The sequence below is a fragment of the Macaca fascicularis genome, chromosome 10 (genome assembly GCF_037993035.2).
Source record: "Macaca fascicularis isolate 582-1 chromosome 10, T2T-MFA8v1.1".
Taxonomy (NCBI): domain Eukaryota; kingdom Metazoa; phylum Chordata; class Mammalia; order Primates; family Cercopithecidae; genus Macaca; species Macaca fascicularis.
Window position 1 is genome coordinate 76354360 of NC_088384.1, and position 22597 is coordinate 76376956.

General features: G+C 40.1%; 1 long non-coding RNA gene across 1 annotated transcript in view; it reads right to left on the reverse strand.

Moving 5' to 3' along the window:
• The window catches only part of LOC102130967 (uncharacterized), a 29366-nt gene extending 29188 nt beyond the window's left edge, over positions 1–178 (reverse strand). The window contains exon 1 of the long non-coding RNA XR_001494049.4: positions 13–178. This is a non-coding gene — a long non-coding RNA (uncharacterized lncRNA). The remainder of the gene's footprint in view (positions 1–12) is intronic.
• Between the last annotated feature and the right edge of the window lie 22419 nt (positions 179–22597).

Sequence of the window (22597 nt, forward strand, 5' to 3'; positions counted from 1 at the left end):
GCAAAAGGATACGTAGCACAAGGGGTTAGTTCCCTGCACAAATCATTGTCCTTTTAAGCATCTCACACCAGTGAAGGGGCATCTTCTAACACAAGCTTCGGGAAGTGATGTATCATTTTGCCATCCACGAAAAGAGGAAAGGACTGTATGGTAGAGTATGTCTTCCTCCCAAGCTTTCCTGGGGAAAAAAAAAAAAGCTACATTTATCATGAATGTCTCTTTCTTCCATCCTGAGATCCCACTCCAAAGATTAAATGTAATCAAGGGAGACATCCAATCAATAGAAAACTCATTTTGCCTAGATAAATAACAAGTGGGTCAACTGAAGCCCGTAAATCATTGCTTAAGCCTTAGCCAAAATTGATCAGAGACATCTTTTCCCAAAAAGGAAAGCTTTCTTCTCTTTAAAGGGCAGCATGCTCTGGATAACAATACAACCCTTGACTAAACCTTCACATGGGGATGTGTTTCTGTAGAGATAGCCTAATGGAGTTGCTAAAAGGCCTACTATCCTTTGATAAGAAGTTCAAGGACTAGTGAATCACATGAATTATTTCAAGCCTCTCTAATAAAAAACTCCAAATAACTGAAGCATACCATTTTAAGCATAAAAATTTTCACTTTAAACATGTTAAATGGAAATACCTCTAAATTATTTCAGGATTGATATTCATTTGCAAATACCACCTGGATATGAACCCCAAGGCATTAAGGACTTTTTGAGTTCAAAGCCTTAAAGGTGGCTAATCAAGCCAGGGTAGGAGGCAATCCTAAGGTTCTTTAGCCTATTTTAGCTCTTGAAATAAAATAAGTGAAAATTGTAGATACAGTGGCCATGTCTTCCAATGCTGCCCAATTATTGCATAATAAGTAGCTATAAAGAAACATAAAAAGTTGTCAACTCCAACATTCTCCTTCTATAGGTGAAACAGGGGCTAATTCGTGAGCTATCCAAGATCATTCAGTAAAAGGTGGCAGAGCAAGAATTAGAGCAAGGTTTCCTAACCTCCAAATTAGCCTCCATTCTGCCATAGGACATGGTCTTTCCCATGAGTCTATCAATGATTTTCCTGGACCCCAGAGTGCAGGACAGGTGTTCCTCTCAGCCTACATTGTGGGGAAAACAGAGAACGATGCTGGCAGAAGTGGACAGGGGGAGAACCACTATATCCCCAGACAGAAAACCAATGCGATTCCCAGATGCATAGACCTCTTCATTGACTGAAAATGGATATTTCATGAACTGAGCAAATAACTAGTTTTAAAAATCAAACAGAGTTTAATTTTAAAATTTTTTATGTCTCAGCCTTGGGATTCTGATGTGTAAAAATCCAAGTATCTTCAAAGATAGAAAACATATACAGATATCATTTAAATGGCAGAACTCAGAACATAGAATCATGGAGCAGTGATCTCCACCAGCCCCACAGCTAACTGCAGCAGCTGCAAGCATGATTCTCATGCTCTCTTTTACCTAGTGTTCAACTAGTAACCCAGCTTCCTCACTCATGGGGAAGGGCCATCAGCAAAAGGCACTCAGGCATGGGGGCCTGAAAAAAGATCCCACACACTCAAAGTCATGTTGGAGACATTTCAGGAAAGGATTAGGTGGTTTACCCCTGGCTTCCTCCCCCAGCATTTATCGAGACTAATAATAAAGTAAATGCATTGTAAGCCACACATACAAGGTTGTGGAGTGAAGGAAACAGAGCGACTTTTTTGTGTGTCCTGTTTTATAGGTTTTAATTAAATTATTTGTGGCCTTGGATTGGGAGCGGGACTTTGTGATTATTTTTTAACAGAATGAAAATTTATGTTGGGGCCTCTTTGTCAAAAATCACTCCTGCTGATAAATAACATGCCACACAATAATAAACTCAACATGTTCCTTTAAATTTCTACCTAGACAACTTATTGGCACTTAGAAACCTCTCTGTCTTGGTTTGAACCAGGTTAATTCAATATTACACTAATTATACTACAATAAAATAGCAGAGGCTACCTGTTGCAATAAAGTATAATTTGTGTTCAGAAACTGTATTTTTAGTTAGCATTGTCCTCACAAGGCTAATTGTTCAGAAGGAGTCTCCTGACTCATCCCATAACATGTATTAAAGTTTTACTCTAAATTATTTTAAAGTTTCTTAAATCTTATTTTACCTGTTAGTTAGCGGTATGTCCCAAACCATCCCAAAATGCAGTGTCTTTAAACAACTATTTATCTAGCTTACAATTCTGTAGATCAGCTATTTAGGCTGGACTCAGCTGGATGTTTCTTCTCGTCTTGGCTGGGCACTATTATGTGTCTGTCGTCCCTGTGGTAGTCTAGGCAATGGTGAGTCTGGAAGTTGACTAGCTATTGGCTGAGGCAATGGAGGTGATTGGGCCATGGGTCTCTCATCCTCCAGTGGGCTAACCAAGAGGGAACAGAATCTTGCAAGACTTCTTGAGGCCTAGACTTAGAACAGGCACATCATCACTTCTCCCACATTCTGTGGTTAAAGAGAATCAAAAGACCAGTCCAGAGTCAAGACTAGGGAATTAGATTCTATCTCTTCAAACGAGCAGCCATAAAGTCTCAATTACCAAGAGTGTAGATACAGAGACGGTTATCAATAGGGACCAAAAATGCAATCAATATTTCACATTTTAGTCTCAGACAATATTATTTTTTCCACTAATTATATAGTTACTTAAATAGTATTAAAAATAAGATATCAGCAGGACCAGGTGGGCATATAACCATAACCAAGTTACAATTTTACATTGAAATCAAAACCATTTCTCCTAGAAGCATTACCTCAGCAGACCTGAGACTACTAAGAGAGCAAAAGGATTGTCTTCACAGCATCTGCTAGAGAGCACTTAGTAGTCACTCCATAAATGTTGATTAGTTTTTTTACATAAGTGGAAAACTCCTCTACAGGAAGGAACTCACCTCTCTTCATATCCTATTTTCCACCAGTATCTTCCTAACATGTCTTCTTCTCTAAATGCATGTATTAGTAGCTTATCTTTTAATAGCATGTATTAAAAGCTAATCTGTTTTGTTCATTCATATAGTAAATACATTATATTACACAAGGGCATTATACATACCCAAATCTTATGTCTTCTTGGTCTTTTTTGTGCTATCAAACATTTTGTTCTGACACTAACTTCTTGCATGGCACTCTTCCATCAGGCCTACATATCTCCTCTATAGCCTTAAGTTCAGGGAGTCTTAAATCTGGGCTGCAAACTGATATCACCTGAGGTGACTTAAAAATCAATTGACCAGGCGTGGCGGCTCACGCCTATAATCTCAGCACTTTGGGAAGCCGAGGAGGGCGGATCACGAGGTCAGGAGATTGAGACCACCCTGGCCAACATGGTGAAACTCTGTCTATACTAAAAACACAAAAATTAGCTGGGCATGGTGGCAGGCACCTGTAGTCCCAGCTACTGGGGAGGCTGAGGCAAGATAATTGCTTGAACCTGGGAGGCAGAGGTTACAGTGAGCCGAGATTGCAGCACTGCACTCCAGCCTGGTGACAGAGTGAGACTCCATCTCAAAAAAATAAAAATTAAAAAATAAAATACTGTTTCCTGGGCCCCAACCCCAACTCTCTGGTTTGATTGGTCTGGGATGTAGCCTAAAGGTTTTTAGGCCTCCCCAGGAGACTGCAATGTGCAGCCAAAGTCCAGAACCATCAACTTTTTCTTATACGTCATCACTCACTTATGAAAGACTGACGACACCACCCCCACCTCTTACCCACTTCTTGTCATGTGCTCTGGTATCACACTTCTTTTCTTTCTGGAAATTATCAAATGTGATAGCTGGGATCTTGTGTTTATTTATGTCTTTATTTGGCTGTTTATTTCCCAAGGAATACTTTACCTTTTGTTCTGCATGATAACACCTACAAGCACAATGGTAGCTAGCACAGAGGAGTCATCCAAAAATCACCTGTTCACTGCATTATTCTAATGCACCTTAAGAACCCAATTTATGAATTATAGCTTAAATTTAAGGAGCTAGGGCAGGTGTTTTCAAACTTTATCCTGAGTAAGAATAATCTGAAACAGCCACCCCCAACCTTTTTGGCACCAGGGACCAGTTTCACAGAAGACAATTTTTTCATGGACGAGGTTAGGGGAAGGGGGAGATGGTTTCAGGATGAAATTGTTGCAGCTCAGATCATCAGGCATTAGATGCTCACAAGGAGCACACAACCTAGATCCCCTGTGTGTGCAGTTCACAATATGGTTCTTGCTCCCGTGAGAATCTAATGGCATGCCACCACTGATCTGACAGGAGGCACAGCTCAGGCAGTAATGCTCACCTGCCCTCACCTCCTGCTGTGCCGCCTGGTTCCTAACAGGCCACAGACTGGTACTGGTTCTTGGCCTGGGGGTTGAGGGGGACCCCTGATCTAAAAAGTCTGTTAACACATAGCTTGCTGGGCCCCATCCCCAGAGCTTCTGACTCAGTAATTTGGGGAGTAGCCCCAAGAATTTGAATTTCTAAGAAGTTCCCAGTTGACGCTGATGCTGTTGGTCCCAGGGTCACAGTCCATGGACTTTGTCAAGAGGCAACAAAACACATGTCAAAATGTATGGCCTGTAGCACCAGACTGCCTGGTTCAACTCCCAGCTGTGCTGCTATGTGGCATTGAAAAAGATGCCCAGTCTTCTGAGTGCTACATTAACTATGTGGCCATGGGAATATGCTTGATCCATGAGTGCCTCCATTTCTCCACCTATAAAATGGAAACAGTACCAGAACTTACCTCCTCAATTCGTTATAAGGATTAAATAAGTTAATATTTACAAAATGCTTAAAAGAGTGCTTGACAGGTAGGCAGCACTACATAAATATATTAATGTTTAATGCTTCTAATGGATACATCTTGATAACACCCCTGAAAAATGACTTTAAAATTTTAATCCTACATGTTAAATTAAAAACAACTCCCACACACAGAGAGAATCACAATGGCATCCGAATCTCAAAGTATAATACATCAAATTCATAATCATCATAATAAATACCTCTAATTGACCACCTAGTCTGTGCTGGCACTTAACCAAGCGTATCTTATTTTAAATTTCCAAAAACAAAGTAGTTGTTTTCAATTAAAATCTGAAGAAACTAGGGCTCAGAGAGGTAGTGACTTTTGAGTAGCTGAGCTTGAAAATTCTAGAATTGAGGTATTAAGACATTCTCTGGAAGTGTGCAACAAGGAAGAGAGTTAGATCATGTATAATTCAGAATTCTTTCAGTCACAAGTAATAAAAAACCCAATCAAATTGATTTAAGCAGAGAATTACTGGCTCATGTGTCTAAAAATTCCAGGGCTTCCTGCATGCTTCAAGTACAGCTGGATCCAGTGACTCAAATCTGGATTTCATGCTCTCTCTCATCCTCCCCTGCCCTCATTCTTTTCCTCCCTCTCTCCCTCCATTTCCTTCTCTCTTGGGCTCTCCTCTCCTTGTGCTAACTTCACTCTCAACTAAGCACCTCCACATGGTGACCCCCAACAGATCAAAGTTCACACCATCTTTATGGCTAATGATCACACAGAGTCTTCACCACAATTCAAGCAAAAGTTCTGGAATTGAGTCTCACTGAGCCAAGCTGGATTTCAGGCCTTTGACAAACTCATTGGCTGTAGTCGAGGGTATCAGACATGCTAATTCAGCTAGCCCGGGTTGTGAGTCTACCCTTAAGGCTGGGGAAGTAACCCTCTGGGGGACCAGGAGGACTTATTGTTGAGCAAGCATGACTTCCCGAAAGAAAACCAAAGAACTGTTAACCACAGAAGGAAAATGGGTGCTGATTTCTGACATTGAGTCCTGTGACACAATGTGTGTTCCTCACAATGTCTCCTGCTCTTCTGGAAGGACACTGAGCTGGAAGTCAGACAATCTGGGTTTGGTTATGTTGACATTGTCAAGCCTGTCATTTTCTCTTGGCTTTATTTTCCTCATCTATTCAATGAAGGAGTTGGCTTGGAATTCTAGGCTTCCTCTTATCAGCAAAGTTCAAAGATTTCTATGTGCATATGTCTTCTTGGCCCAACCTGAATGTAAACAAACATAATTTTTTTTTATTCTGATTGAATGAAAGAAACTAATGAGCCTGGGAATCACAAGAAGTGAGCAAAGTAGAAAGATGTGGAGGTGAATTAGTCAGAGGAATAATGCTAGTAGCAGTAGTAGTAGGTTCCTATGCAGTAGATGAGTGTTAAGGCAAAAACAGGGACATTTGGCTTGCAGTATAAAGGCTGGAGGAGGTGGAGGAGAGATGCATCAGCAGAGAAAAAGCTTCTAAGAGAAAGTGATGCTTGAGGTGATTCTTGAAGGAATAGTGGAAATTGCCTTGTGAATGGAAATGGATGGGGCATTTCTAGCAAAGGGAACGTGAGACATGGTGGTGTACAGCATTGCCAGGGATTAGAGCCTGTGCAGTAGGGAGCTTGGTAAGAGACCTAGCTGGAAAGTAGGCTAAGGGCAGACCATGGAAGGCCCAGCATGCCATGTTGGGAAGTGTGGACTGTATTCTGCAACAGAGGATGTGAAAACAGGAGGGAGAGAGGCAAGCAAGGGTGCCACGTGAAACACTGGGCATAGATTATCCATATAATCCTTACCACAGTCCATTAATCAAATGGATATTTATTATCCCTATTTTACAGATGAGGAAACTGAGGCTTAGACAGAGTTAAATAATATTCCCAACTGCTGGAATGCTGGAAGCATGTTGATGGAATTGGAGCTCTTACCCAGATCATCTGATGAGTTCAATGCTAGTATTTCTTCCATTATGCCTTTGACATCTCACCTGTCTCCCGTTTCAGAGGATTCCTGCAGGGACTAGATTTAGATCTCAACAAGTAAGGATTTGGACGTGATTGGCTGAAAACATCAGCATTTATCTTAGTGTCACCCATAACACTCTCAATATTTTCAGCAGTTAGCATTCTTCTTCAATCAGCTCAAAAGAAATTATTTTTAACTCATGACAATATAGTGTTTGTGAAACTTGGTTAGTAACTAAGAGAGACACCCTTGGCAATTTCACAAAGTGTCTAACTGGTTACTTCTGCAAACAAGTCACTGAACAAAATTTCTGGAAAGAGGGCAGGCAGTCTTGGAGAACAACTACAACTCCAAATATAGAAATAGCTTTAAATCAAGTAACTTTTGTAATTGAACCAATGGACATAGGCCACCATGTGAGCTTGCCACAAACCATTGTTAGGGTAAAAATTTCCCAATTCTTGTTAAGTTCACAAATGTTTGGGCTGCCTAAGAATTAGGAGATTTAAATTCAGATTTAGAAATTAAGGATGACAATCCTCTCGTATCCATGGGCATGAAACCAATTAGCTACCAGGTTTGGAAAGCTTAACAGACTAATTTTCTCTTTTCCTTTTATCAAAAATTAAATTTTTAAAGAAAAGTTAATTCAATTTTTCTCACTTAATACCATCTTGTCACCTACATTTGCACTGCCAGGATGTGGACATGGAGGTCTGTTTCACCCATTTCAAAAACACAGTGAACGGCAGCCTGCCTCAAACCATTCTTTAAAAAGAGAGCATTCTACTTAAAGTATTGATTCCGTATCTCTCAAAAGAATCAAAACGATTACTGCAGTAAAACTTAATGTCCCAGCTCCAAGTATGTCATTTACAAATTGCTCCTTAATTTGAGATGTTTTATAACAGAGCAGCAAGATTTTCAATACAGTGAAAGTATAAGAACCTATAAAGAATTATGTAATCACTATGTCCTGTACACGAAGTGTTGGTTTTGGATTGCTAACAAATGTTCAAACTCCCTTGGAAAAAAAAAAAAAAGAAAGTAAAAGAAAAACAACAAATTGTGAGGCCAAGAGGATGAGTGGATCGAGTGTCAGCGTTTATGTTCAAGCAGCATGGATTGGCTCCAGCCTGAGGTTAACTTAGAATTAAAATGGAACTGGTGGTCTTGCCTTGGCAGACAAGAGGTTATAACAAATCTATGACCACATACATACAGACACCACGGTCGCCAGCTAAACCACACACATGTGGCACACTCAAAGAGCTTCAGTGAGGCAGTTACCAACACAACCGGGATCCTTTTTCTTCCCTTTCTAGGAGACAGAGCAAACCGTAGCCTCTCACACAGCAATTAAAGGAACCTACCTCATAGTTAACACCCAGAATTTAAATTAACATTAGTAATGGCTAGAGAAAGTTTACCCTCAGTAGAAAGCACCCTATGTATTATCATCCAATCATTTACCTGCCTAAAAAAGTGATAGTGAGTTTCCAAAAATGCACTATCTTCCAGGCTGTTTACATAAAGACTTCTTTGCTTTTCTTGAATCTAATGAGTAAGCATGTTTCACACTCTCTGGGTATCTATTTTGGAAAGTCAAACTCATTGACCACTCCTGAAGCAATCAAGATTCAAGACACCACTAATTAAAGCTTCACAGAGGGAAACCACATGCAGACATGGCTGTGTTACTGAATACTCTTTACAAGGCAGGAGAGGTGGAAGGAAGCCCCACCATGAATGGGAGGCCAAGGTAAGTGGCAGGGACAAGATCCATCATGGCGGGCTGCCAACATGTTCACATGATGGGTCCCAGGTTATGCTGGGCCCTGACAATTAATTCTTGTATTCACCGAACAAACATCCATAATAATAATAAGAAAGTGGGCTCTAAGTTCTTGATAAAGCTGAATAGGGTATCACACTCTACCAAGACAAGAACAGAGGAATTATGAAATATTCGGAGGGTGGTCTCACCTGTGCTGTTCTATCAGAATCCTGTAAAGTTTAACTGGTTTTTCCTTGAATCATGCAATGTATCAGCTATCCCTTGCTATATAACAAAGTACCCCAAACTTATTCCCCTAAAACGACAACCAAAATTATTACTTACAAGATTGTATGTTATCCAGGCAGTCTTGCTCATCTGAGTCAAGCTCACTTGATCTTGGCCATGCTCATCCATGGCAGATCAGCAGGAGACTGGAATGGCCTCACTCTAGGTGTGATGGCTGGGTACCTATTGGCTTGGACAATGGAGGTGACTAGGCCATGTAAGTTAGTCTTAACTAGGATTCATGACGTTATTAGCACCCCAGGAGAGTCAGCAGAGGCGTACAAAACCCCCTGAGGACCAGACTTCACTTATTCTGCATTTGATCGGTGAAAGCAAGTCGCAAAGTCAAGCCAGATTCTGGGGACAGGGACATAGACTCTTCTTTCTGAGAGTTGCTGCAAGGTCACATTATAAGGAATGGGTTACAAAAATTGTAAGATTTGGTGCCATTTTTACATTCAACCTACCACATCCATCTAATCAGTGGTAAAGTTAGGAGAGAATATTTCTATTTCAAATTTTCAGACTCTTTCTACTACCCCACACTAAGTTACAAAAACTCCAGCCCATATTTGATCCAATAGGCATCAAGACATATAGAGTATGCTGGCTTTAGGGTTAGAGTCCCTGGCTTGTTACATGCTTTCAGCATTTCATCAGTGTATGACTTTGTGTAAATTACTTAACTCACTTGTGGTCTTCTAAAATTGATTTAATAATAAAGCCCAGCTCTCAAGTCTACTATAAGGACTACCATAAGGACTAAGTAATATACATGATGTTTTGAAAGAGTGACTGTCACTTAAAGTGCTTGAAATACACATATCCTCATCATAATCATTAATATTGACAAAATGAACTTCCGCTCCATTTTCTTTTCTCCATTCATGTCTCTCCCTCCATTACAAGGCCTGGAACACAGATCTTTCTCACCCAACATCGAGCTAACCCTTTTATTTTGCCCTGTACAACACATCCCCTAATTTTAATACATAAACACAAGCAGAAAAGAGAGCAGCCTTCCCCTACCCTGACAATTTTCTGGACAGTTTGTGCACTTAAATTCGCAAGTCAACCTTCAGGCCTGGGGGTTGCCTGCCAGGAGCTTCTTGCCACTTCCCGTAGCCTGAACTCTAAGGGCCTGGGGTTTGCCTTATTTAACTGTGGTATCGTCTGGGATTCCTCAGGCCTGGGAGCTACACTTGGGCCAAGACATTTGTGGCCTCTACTGGCTCAGAAATCTGTTCTTCCTTGCTTTCACTCAGAAACTCTGTGTGTGTGTCTCTGTGTATGTCTCTGTGTGTGTGTGTGTGTGTGCGTGTGTGTGTGTGTATCTGTTAACAACCCCTTCAGAGTGGTTGTATCTGGCAAATGTACTAACACAAACTTCGTGATTTGGGGAAAAAAAATACTACACTCATTCTGCCATAGGGGAGACAATAATCAGAAAGCCAATTTCTATATAGATTTGTTCTAGAATAGCCTTGTCTTAAAATCATAAACACAAACTCAAATAGAATAGATACAAAAATACTTTTGTCTTTTGCACCTCAGTGTAAAAACGTCCCACTGATTCGGATGCACGTTAACGTTTGAAAAGCACTAGAGTAGGCCAATTCTTCCCCAACATCTGAACGCTGCATAATCACCTGGAGGGCTTGTTAAAATACAGACTTCTAGGCCCTGTCCCTAGAGATTCTGATTCCACAGATCTGGAAAGAGGCCCTGGATTCTGCGCTTCTAACAAGCTCCTTGATACTGCCAATGCTACTTTTCCAGGAACGACACTTTGAATTGTGAGGACCAATACCTTCCTTTCACATTTGGGAAAATGAGACCTGGGAAAAATGAATAGGTATAGGTGCTAACTAAAGAGCCAGTGTCTTAACAGTTATACAGAAATTGAGACAGAACTCCAGGTTCAGTTCAGTTTTTTTTGTTTTTTTGTTTTTCCCAAAGCATTTTCTGATGACTGATACTGCTTTCAGCTGGATTTGCATCTTTTTTCCTCCTGTTACATGACTTTGATATTTTCACCTTTGCCATTTGACCTGTGAAATTCTTTTCAGTTTCTGACTATTCTGTTTTATTTCCTCACTTTAAACTTACATTTTATTTTATTCTCTGATTATTTTTAATCTTGGCAGAGAATTGAAATACTTTGCTCAAATAATGTTTATTGAATGGAACCATCTTCTATTTCTTTCCTCTTTCTTAAGTCCCCTATTTTAGCCTCCTTAGTCCTTCACACTTCAGACAGGTATTATCTTCCTCAGAATCATCACTACTGATCATCTAAATCCTCTGTATCATCATCATCTACATCTACAACATCTATATTTTCTACATTATCTACATCTACATCATCTATATCTGTATCATCTATATAATCTATACCTACATCATCTACATTATCTATATCTACATCATCTATATCTACATCATCTACATCTATATTATCTACTGCTACATTATCTACATTATCTATATCTGCATCATCTATATAATCTATATCTACATCATCTACATTATCTATATCTACATCATCAATAGCATCTACACCTACATCATCTACATCTATATTATCTACATCTACATTATCTACATCTACATTATCTATATCTACATCATCTATATTATCTATATCTACATCATCTACATTGTCTACATTTACATTATCTATATCTACGACATCTATATCTTCTACATCTACATCGCCTACATCATCTACATCTACATCATCCTTGTCTTCTACATCTATATCATCTACATCTACATCATCCTTGTCTTCTACATCTATATCATCTACATCTACATCATGGACAGCAGCCACAGCAACAGCTGTTTTTAACTGTACTTTCAAGATACTCACTCCCTCAGTGGAAACAAATTAGTGAGTTGAAAGAAGAAGAAATTTAAAACTTGACTTTGAGGAAACAGTTTAGAAGTCTGAGGGAAACAAACAGAAGTGACAGCTGAGGCACTAAATCACTTTCCATTTCAACCTACACTGTCCACTGAACACTGAAACTCATGGTTCAGAATAAAAAAAATTAAAAAGTCAAAATTGAAGAAAGTCACACCTGTAAGACTATTTGTCCAGTAATAACTCTTTGGAAATAGTTTAATTAGAAGATATAGTTTAAGACATTATTAGAGCAAGATTCAAAATCCTTTAGTGTATGTTAGATGGGGCTTCAAAACTTAGAGGTTCTAATTGGTTAAGTAAGTGTCCCCATTCTCCCTCAGGGCTTGGTGTTGCCACTCTTGAAAAGGTTTGTGTCCTCAAAGAGGGGGGATAAAAACCTTATAGATAAGTTTACCAGATTTGGCAAATAAAAATACAGAACTCCCAGTTACATTTGAACTTCACATAAAATAAATGATTTTTGCCAAAAGATGTCTCATACAATATTTTAGGTATAATCATACTAAAAACCATTTTTTGTTTAGCTAAAATTCAAATGTAATGGATAGTCCTGTACTTTTCTGGTAACTCTAAGAAAAGCCATGACAATTTTACCAAGATGAAAAAAAGTCATGGAGTCGGAGAAGGAATTTAAAATTAATATATTTGGCAAAAGATGGATTTTCAGTATACATTAAAAAATGCTTACAAATCACTAAGAAAAAGATAACACAGTTTTTAAAAAATGGACAAAAAATAGGAATGTGCACTTCTTAAAAGAAGATAAATTAAATGGCAAAGTCAAAAGGTGCTCAGCTTTACTGTTCATCATGAAAATGCGAATTCAAACTCCAATGAAATCCCACGTATGCCACCAGAACAAGCAGACTATGCCAAGTATTGGTTAGAAATAAAAGCAAATAGAGGCTTCATCCTCTGCTGATGAGACTGTAAATCTGTGCAACCACCCTGGAAAACTGGCAGTATTGATTAAAACTGAGCACGTGCCTATCCTGTGACCCAACCATTTTACTCTTAGATACATAACTAGCAGATATATGCACACTTGCTCACCAAAGACATATTCAAAAATGTCCATGGAGCATTAATCATAATAGCCAGACCTGGGAACAACCCAAACACCTACAATGGATAAAACATTGTGGAATGGAATAAACAATCTGTGGTGTATTCCTGTAATAAAATGGACCATCCAGCAATGAGAATGACTAATCTACATTAAAATGCTACAAAATGGATGAATTACATATGTGCACGCATGCATGCACACGCATACACACACACACAGCAAAAGAAGCCAGACACAAAAGAGCACATACATTACGATTTGTAACTAGTCTTAAGTGCTAGGAGTCAGAATAGCGGCTCTGGTAATCTGAGCTTGCGAACTTTGGAGCTGGCCACATTCTGTTTCTTAACCACAAGTTTGCTCTCACTTTGTGAAAGTCATGGTGCTGCACACTTAGGATCTGTATCCTTTGCTGAATTTGTTATACTTCAATCCCATTTACCTTAATACCTCTAAAAGACATGATCAAGGGAAAGACTGGTACCTTCTGACCTTAATCAGGATTGTGTAACAGAATCAATATCATTTTCATCATAGCAATCATCACCATAATCATAATACCTCATTATATGAGAATTACCGCAGGCTGAGCTTGGTTTTAGATATTTTGTTTACACCATCTCACCTGATGTTATTAATCCTCACATAGCATTTGCCATTATTCTCCCACTTTTATAGATGAAGACATGAAGACATGGAATCTGAAAGAGGATACATGGCTTATCCAGGAAAATGCAATTTTTATGTGTCAGAGACAAGTTTTAAAATCAGGAGCTGATTCAGGAGCGGAAAAAGCAGGTGCTCTTTTCTCTATAGGAGGCCACAAGTCATCTACAAAATGGGGAAACATTTAAACTTCCTCTCTCTCATTGTACTTTCTAAGTCCAGAGATGGTGTAAAACCTCAACAGTCAGTCTTTTATGCTGAGAAACATACATATGACTTCTGGACTTAATCCAATTACCTAGAATTAACTGACAATTCCTACAATCAATTCCCAACTGAACAAAGGAGAAAAGTAAATTCCCCCTCCATTATTTCAGCTATCTTCATAGCCAAGTATCTAAGGAAAAAAATAACAGAATTTAACACTCAAGCAACAAGACCTCCTATATAGTTTCAACAAATGCACACCCACTTTACGAGCTTGCGTTCATGCATCCATAATACAAGATCTTTTTGCCAATGATTCTCAAACTTTAGGATAAGCAAGAAATAATGAGAGCTTCTTTAGACAGATTTCTGGGCTCCAGCCCCAGGAGATTCTGATTCAGTAGGTCTGAAGTTAGTCCTGAGAATCTACATTCCTAACAAGTCTCCAAGCAATACTGATGCCGCTGGTGCTTGGACCACACTTGGAGCAGTACTGCTTTATGCCAACACAAACAATGTGGAAAAGATGCTCACATTGTTTTTTTTAGAGACTGAATCTTCTGTCTTGCCACTGACATCTATGGCTACTACTTCAGGCGAGGTCCACATGACTGAGAGGCAACTGACCTCCCCTCCCCTACTCCAAGCTCTATTTTCATCATCATTAGTGTCAAGGCCACCACTGTGTCCGTCACAATGGGATGATTGGCCACATGGCTTCCCCAGGGCCTGAGTTCTGCTTTCCCTTTGTTCTACTCTAAACTGCAAGACCTCTAGGATCCAAATTTCTTCACAGCATGTACATATTTATTGCATTTTGGCTTGTTTTATGCCAAAGGGGAAAAAATCTAAATCTGTAAGAATTAAATCCATGTCTTAGGATTTCTTATAGTTTGTCAAGTTTGCTTCCTGTTTAATCCCCACATCTGGGCATTTTGAGAAGAGAACAAACACCTATGTGGAAGGTGAAGGACCCCACCTCCGCCACTTCCATGGTGTCCTAAAGCAATTCTGAGCTCCTCCTTTGCTTTCTACTCATCTTCAAAATTCCCCAAGGCAGGTTCTTTTTTCCTCTACAGATTATGAGCTCCATCAACTCTCTCCCCAAGAGTTTTGAGTAATTCTTGGTAGAAAATCATCTCTGTTGAAGGATGTGAAGAATAAGCTTCCTATGTCAAGAAGTAGCTAATTATATCACAACCTAGAAAGTATCTAGGTTAGGAAGCAAGACTTTGCCTCTGTCTCCCTGAACCACAACTGGTTAAAAACACAGGATATCATATGTGGAGCGAGAGATCACCAGATCCTCATTCTTTCTTTTAGCTGGCTGTGTCATTCTAAGGGGGAACCACTTCAACCACATTCCTCTTCAGCTGTAAAATACAGTATTGTTTTAAGTGATCCCCAAGATCTTTAATCTCCAAGAGTCTGCAAACCCATGAACCTACAGAAAAAACCCAAAGGAAACGCCCTCCTTTCCAACCTACTCTTGGCACAAGTGGTGGTTTTTCTGTAGGAAAATGAAGCCTCGTGATGTGTGAGTCACAGAGAGATGATGAGCCAATAAAAGGTCAGGGAAAAGAAATAGAGGATGGAAAGGGAAGATACAATGTGCCATCAAAGGAGAAAGTGTTTGGGCTTCTTTTCTCCCTATGAAGTCCACAGAGAAAAAAGCAACAAAATCCACCACTGGGTTAGCCAAAAATAATATCAGTCAGGAATCACTTAGTCCATTTTCATATTTCATTTCTACAGTAGCAAAAGAAAGTAGCCAGCTTCTTTGCAGGAGTACGTGGGTAGGTAGCATCCATTAGCTCACAGAGACACACCCACCCTTCAAACTCAATTTGGCTAAAATGACTTTTTTTTATAAGGACTCATGAGAAAATGGTTGACTTCCAGCCCTTATGTTATCAGAATTGTTTGACGTTGAATTACATGGGCCTGGACTATAAATCTTGACTTTAGCCTCAAATGCAAGGCATTTGATGTGTCTGGGAACCTGCTGTAAGAAAGAAATTAGCTGTAAAACAAAGTAAAATGCCTGTTCCCATGGGAAGAACCGGCAGGACTGCTAATAGATCATGTGCTCGTTTGGAAGACACTTGTTCCTTTGGTCAAACAGCAACTAATATTTTCACTTTCCACTGCCTTGAACAGGAAATGTGGTACTAAGGACCAATAGACAGGGCAAGGTATCATATTAATTACATGGTCAGTAAACATTTGCTCACCCGTGTTTCCTAACGTCTGAACACTTCCTGGTTGGAGCTCAGCGATGCTACTGGCCTCTGTTAACTCATTTTACTCTTGTATAAATGTCTGGGAAGATAAAGTGCATTTTCAGAAAGCCCCAGATGAAGAGGAGGATGGGGCTGCAGGGAAAAACAGGCCGTCTTCCAGCTAAAAATGTTGAGAGCAGCCCTTGTTTGCAGCCTGTTCTGCAGCTGCCATTGCCTACGGCCCCCATAAGGATAGGGCGTCTGTGAACCTGAAGGGAGGTTGACATTGTGAGGTGATTTGATAGCCTTTAGAATTTCTCTTTCTACTTTTTGGGGAGTATATGTCAAACAGAGGTTTCAGGTTCATTCTAAAGAAAGGAAAAAGAAAAGCAAGACATCTTAGGAAAGATAGGTAAGTGGCAATCACATTGGAACACCTGCCATTGAAACTGCTCTACCTGGAATTCTCTTCTTTGGGGTAATGGCAAAGGATGGACAAAGGCCACACCCACCTCCAGCTGCTCCTTAGAGCGATAGTTCTCAAAGTACAGTTCCCTGGGCTAGCAGCATGGGCATCCTCCTTGGAACATGTTAGAAAGGTACAATCTGAGGCCCTACCCTGGCTCACTAGGTTAGAAACCTTTGGGGTAGGGCCAGCAATCTGAGCTGTAACAAGTTCTCCAAGTGATTCCAGTACCCACTAAAGTCTGAGAATTCCTACTATGTTGAAATGTTTATATACCTGCTGTACGCATGCTATCCAGGCCTGAGATCAAGCTCTGTGCTATGATCTACAAGGCCTTCATGACCTGGCTGCAACATACAAGCTCCAGTACCTAACTCTGCTAGGCCCAGTTTATGCCCTCCTTGAGGACTTTTCCTGGAACCTACTCATGCTTTGCTCTTTAGCTTGTTCAGTTTTTTGTTCAGATGTCAAACCATTTGTAAAATAGCTTCCACCACAGACACCCTTTAAATATCTGCCAATAGATACTGTCTAGGATTGTTCTTACAGCAGCTTTCCAAGATGAGCGATAATATTTCTCACGAGTTTGTTTGTACATTTACGGCCCATACTCCTCATATAAAGCTCTAGTAGAATAGGCACCAAGTGTTTTATACCTACTCTTCCAATATATGCACCTCCCATGTCCAAAACGTTCAGCGTAGGCCGGGCACGGTGGCTCATGCCTGTAATCCCAGCACTCTGAGAGGCCGAGGCGGGTGGGTTGCTTGAGTCCAGTAGTTCAAGACCAGCCTGGGCAAAATAGAAAACCCCATCTCTACTAAAAACACAAAAAGTTAGCTGGGCATGGTGGCATGTGCCTGTAATCCCTGCTACTCAGGAGGCTGAGGTGGTAGGACCACCTGAGACTGGGAGGTCAAGGCTGTAGTGAGGCAAGATTGCACCACTGCACTCCAGCTTGGACAACCAGATTAAGACCCTGTCTCAAAAAAAAAAAAATGTTCAGCATACATACTTTCTTCTCCCACCCCTTCTCAGAACCTAGTCTCACTCACATTGTTATAAATAAATGCAAATGTAGAGAAGAGAAAATATTTACATTAGGAATTTTTTAAATTCAAATTTCAGGCATCTTTCAATAAGTGCTATCTAGCCTTATAAATGTTTGGCAAGGTCAAGTGGGGCCCCTAAAATACTATCCCTCAGGCATCTCACAAGGGGCCTATAATGTTTTCCAATAGAGGAGCTCTGATTTAGTCATAGAGCAAATTTGTTCTTATAGAACAAATGTTTCCATTACCACAAGCAGAAGATTGCCTTTGCTCTAAGAAACTGTGTCTGTTAAGAGCTAGGTAGGCAAGTCATAATCAAAATTCAGAACCTATACTAACTACATATCTAATTATGGAACATGTATTTGTACTTTCTCTCTCCATTTTATCTTCATATGTGTTTCTTAAAGCTCAACTTCGAGACAGAAATGTGAATTCAAAGAGGTGTGACTGAGGATTCTGGGGCTCAGCCACAATACGGCAGGTTATTTTATTGGTCTTTCAACAAAATATGCTTGAATGGCGTTAATTTTGCTTCCGTAATGGCTTAAATGCATCCAAGAGGCATTAGAGTCACTCACTCTTAGCAAAGATGGAAGAATAACACAGATGACAGTGCGTTTAGAAAGAGGCAGACAGTGCCCATGCTGGCTCCAGTCCTCTGTCATCAGAGATATGAGCTCTAGGTTGGCCGCTGAGCATTAGCCCATGTAGCCTGAGATGAGTTCATGGGGCTGGAATTCAAAACACTAACCAGCTGTGGGAACCCAGTGAGAAGCCTGTCACACTGAATGGTATCCAGATTAGAGCTGTGAGAATTTGGGAAAACCCTTCTCGCTAAATAAGTGTACTTCTTCATCTTCTTTCTTTCTTTCCTTTTTAAGTTTGCACTGTTTGACACAACCCTGAACCTATAGCCATGCATATTAACAATGGAGAAAAGGCAACTCTAAAAATGTTTGTTGAAGCAATGAGGGGACACCGTAAGACCGAGTGGATGTTGGATGACCTTGTAATTGTAATTTTTAGGTGTGATAATAGCATTAGGTTTATGCAGCAAAATGTCCATAACCCTTTAGAGATGTGTAATGTGGAATGTAGGGGTGAAATAAAAAATATTACTTGGAATTTGCTTTTAAATAATTCAGAAAAAAATAGAGAGGAAAAGGAATAGATTAAGCAAGCGTTGCAAGCCCTCAGTAATTGTTGAATCTGAAGTGGATTGTGGGGGATTAAAAGAATATTCTCTCTCCTTGTAAAAGTAGGTTTCAAAATAAACACAATAAAATTTATTATAAAAAAGGAAAGATAAATAATGCTAGACCAAAGGAAAAGTTATTTTCTCAGGAATGTAAAAATGCCTTTTCAGCTAAGGATTTTTCTCAAGGCCAGCCACTGTCAAATAAATAATCCACAAATTCAAAAAATGATGAACTTGTGTTCTTGGATTTTGGAGTCTTAAGGACTCCCTTCCATGATTTATGCATTGATAGTCGTAGGCAGAAAAACTTCAATAAATGAACCAGAAAGTGGAAATGGCACATTACTTTATTTGCTACTAGATTGTCAAATGCTGATTACAGCATTGGTTGTAATGGGAATAGCACAAGATAGAGATTTGGGGTCCCATGTCTGCTTCTGTAATTTTTCCCATGAGTCGCTGTCTGACTTCCGTGAACATCTTTACACTTTAGTTTCCACAGCTGTAAAATCACAAGTTTCTACAACGTTAGAGCTAAGATTTCTTTCAGGCCTGAAAGTACAAATTCCAGATTATATTAGTAAATCTGCTTCAGTAACATGGAAGATAAAAAAGGTCAAGTTCTAGATATGAACTGGCAAATCAGGAGACAGCAAATTTATTCAGCCCTATTGAATTCTCAACACAGGAAACCCAAGTGTAACGACCTTTGCTCTTAAGAAAGTTTGGCTGGCAAAATAAATAATATGGAAAATAAACAGGTTTCAAAAGAGATCCTAGCCTCAGCATAATTCTATTAAGAAAAAAAAATATATTGCCAACTAAAATATTTTGTGCCTTTCTAACACTGAGAATAATGGATATAAATGGTCATTATTTATGTTTCCAAAAAGTTCAAAAATAATTTTTATTTCCTTCCCAGTGATTGAAAACCACATGAAAACATGTACTTCTAGTGATATTAAACTGTTTGAGATAGGAGAGATGGGAGGGAAGAATGAGATTTCCAAGACCAACCAAATCATTTTCTATTAGTCTCTGAAAATGTTAGCAGATGTTGGCTCTGGAAATACATGACTACTTTCACAAAGATGCCCCACGTGGGAGCAGCATTTGGTATACAAAGCTATGGCCCATTTTATTCTGGGGTCTTGCTTTCTGTCACGTGGTGCCTTCCATAGTTTGCCACTTCTGGCTCTGGGTTTGAAATTTGAGGTTAATAAGCCACACTTGACCAAGCATGCAGGACTACCATCGCTGTTCAGAGACACTGGGACTGTCCCCTGGGGAGAGTTCATTAGGCAAATTTTTTAAGAAAACACACAAAACATTGATTATGTTACAAAAAGATTTATGTAAAACAATTCATAAGTGCCCTAGATCTCATATTTCCAAAAATACATGTCTCTTAAATTTACCTCTTCACTTAGAATCTGGTCCGTCTTTTTTCATTCAGATCCACCCTATTTCTTTCTAAGAGCAGCCATGCAACACTGGGGAATGGTGCCCGAGCAAGGGGGAAAAATGCTTGTTATTTCAAGGTTATGAGAAACCTTGCAAGGCGGAAAGAGAATTTTTCCCATCTCAGTGTGCTCTAGTACCTTAACTGTCATGTATTGCAGAACATAAAAACACAAAATGATGCCGTCTATAATGTGACTTACAGCAAGTATTTTCTGGTCCCAGAAAATGATCACTTTTCTTCTTAGAAGGTTCTTAAGAAATTTTTCTTAATTGCTAAATTCTAAATTGCTACTTTCTAATCTCCTGAGACCAGTTCTTTTACCTAGTTAGAAATGTTTCTCCAATTTGTAAATGAATGTTACTGAAGGTAGTAAGATGCAGTATACACACATGCATTCATTCTAAAGTAACCCTGTGACAATGAGCACAGTTCCATGTGGTTGGTCATAATTGTATTCAAGTCCATCTCAGTTCTGTATTAGCGACATTTCATAAAAGTTTCAAGCTCCAGAATAAGTATTTTCTGCCGCCTGATAGAAGCTATTTCTTGAGTCTCTATAGTTTTACCGTCAAGTCTACAATAAGGAAACACAGTCTGTTTTCTGAGTTATCTAAGTCAGAAGTTCTCAGTCTTGAGCCTGCATCAGAATCACCTGGAGGATTTGTTAAAATACAGATTCCATAAAAAAAATTTAAAAATAAAAATACAGATTCCTGGTGCCCCCCTCCAGAGTTTCTGATTCAAAAGTTGTGGGTTGAGCCAGATGTGGTGGCTCACGCCTGTAATCCCAGTGCTTTGGGAGGCTAAGGTGGGCAGATCACCTGAGGTCAGGAGTTAGAGACCAGCCTGGTCAACGTGACGAAACCCCATCTCTACTAAAAATACAAAAATTAGCCACGTGTGGTGGCGCACTTCTGTAATCCCAGCTATTTGGGAGGCTGAGGCATGAGAATCGCTTGAACCCAGGAGGTGGAGGTTGCAGTAAGCTGAGATAGAGCCACTGCACTCTAGCCTGGGTGACAGAGTGACTCCATCTCAAAAAATAAATGAATAAATAAAAGTTGTGGGTTGGAACCTTAGACATTGTATTTCAAATGGGTTTCCAGGTGAACACTGATACTGATGTTGCTGGTCTGGATAGCACACCTTAAGAACCACTCATCTAAATATATGTGGAATAGATGTTTCAGTAACAGAAAAGGACAATTACTCCATCCACAGCAATATAAACATTTGGAGCAGCCCAGTAGGTAGGAAAGGAGCCTTCCCTACCCATTTTGGAAGTCAAATCTTGAACAAGCCTTGGTATAAAGAGAATCACTTCAGGTTTGAGCTCAGCAATCGCAGAGTGCAATCAACTCAAAATTAGGGGAGATCTTGCTTAATATTCAGTCTAAAAAATCTTATTTGGTCATCAGGTAATTCTGGTTTACATAGGTGAACAAAGCATCAAGAATTTATGGGGAGAATGGGGAAGAGTGCTGTAGTTTTCACACCCCACACACACCCACCCATCAAGACTGTCATTAGCAACATGACAAAGGGCCTAAAACTCTCTGAAGTTTCCGGGTTGATGTGAAGTCCCATTGATGTGGCCCTGGAAAGTGAGGTTCATCACCTCGGCTGTGACCGCTGACCTCCGTGGATAATCAGTTTCATCTCTATTACCTCTGGGTCCTTGGACATCCTCGCTGGTCCAGGCCTCCTCTTTCGTCACTGGGCCCTCTGGTTGTCCCTCATACTAAGGTGATGATGACACCAAGAATAAAGGAGTCTTTCAATAGTGATTTCCTGTATCTCGCTTATCCCAGCTCAGAAAAATCTTGCCATTCAAATGAACTGGCGTCATGGATGGAGTGGAAGAAGGGAGGGAGGTGAGAGGGGAGACGGGGCAGGGGGAGGGGAATCACTTTCAAAGCTCTCCCTGTGAGCAGAGGAGGCTGGAGCAGGAAGAGGAGGAGCCCAAGGCTGGCTATTTTTAAGTTGTAATGGGAGCCTTTGGTCCCCTCTCCTCTTTCTCTCAAGCCCTTGAACAACTTGCCAAAGGCATAAATCGCCCAGGCAATTCATTCTGGCTGCACTTCCTCCCTACTCAAATTGGCAAGCAAGTGCATGCAAAGCCATGCACAGGGCAATTTGAGCCTTTCCCTCAAAATCTGCAACCTGCTTTCACAAAGTTGTCTTCCATCAGGATCAAAGCATTGCATCCCAAATTATGTTGCTCAAGGAGGGATGTTGGGGAAAGAAAACACCACAGCTTGGGGTGGAAGCTAAGTCTTCAAACACAAGAGACCAACACAGCTCCTACTCTACCCATGACCACAGGGGAAGGGACCGAGTAGCCACTGTGGCTCCAGTCATGAAGTAGCAAGTTCATTAAGCACACAGATGGGCATGTTGGCACCTCTCCTGGTCTCACTCTGGAGGTCAAGGGAGGGAATCACAGCA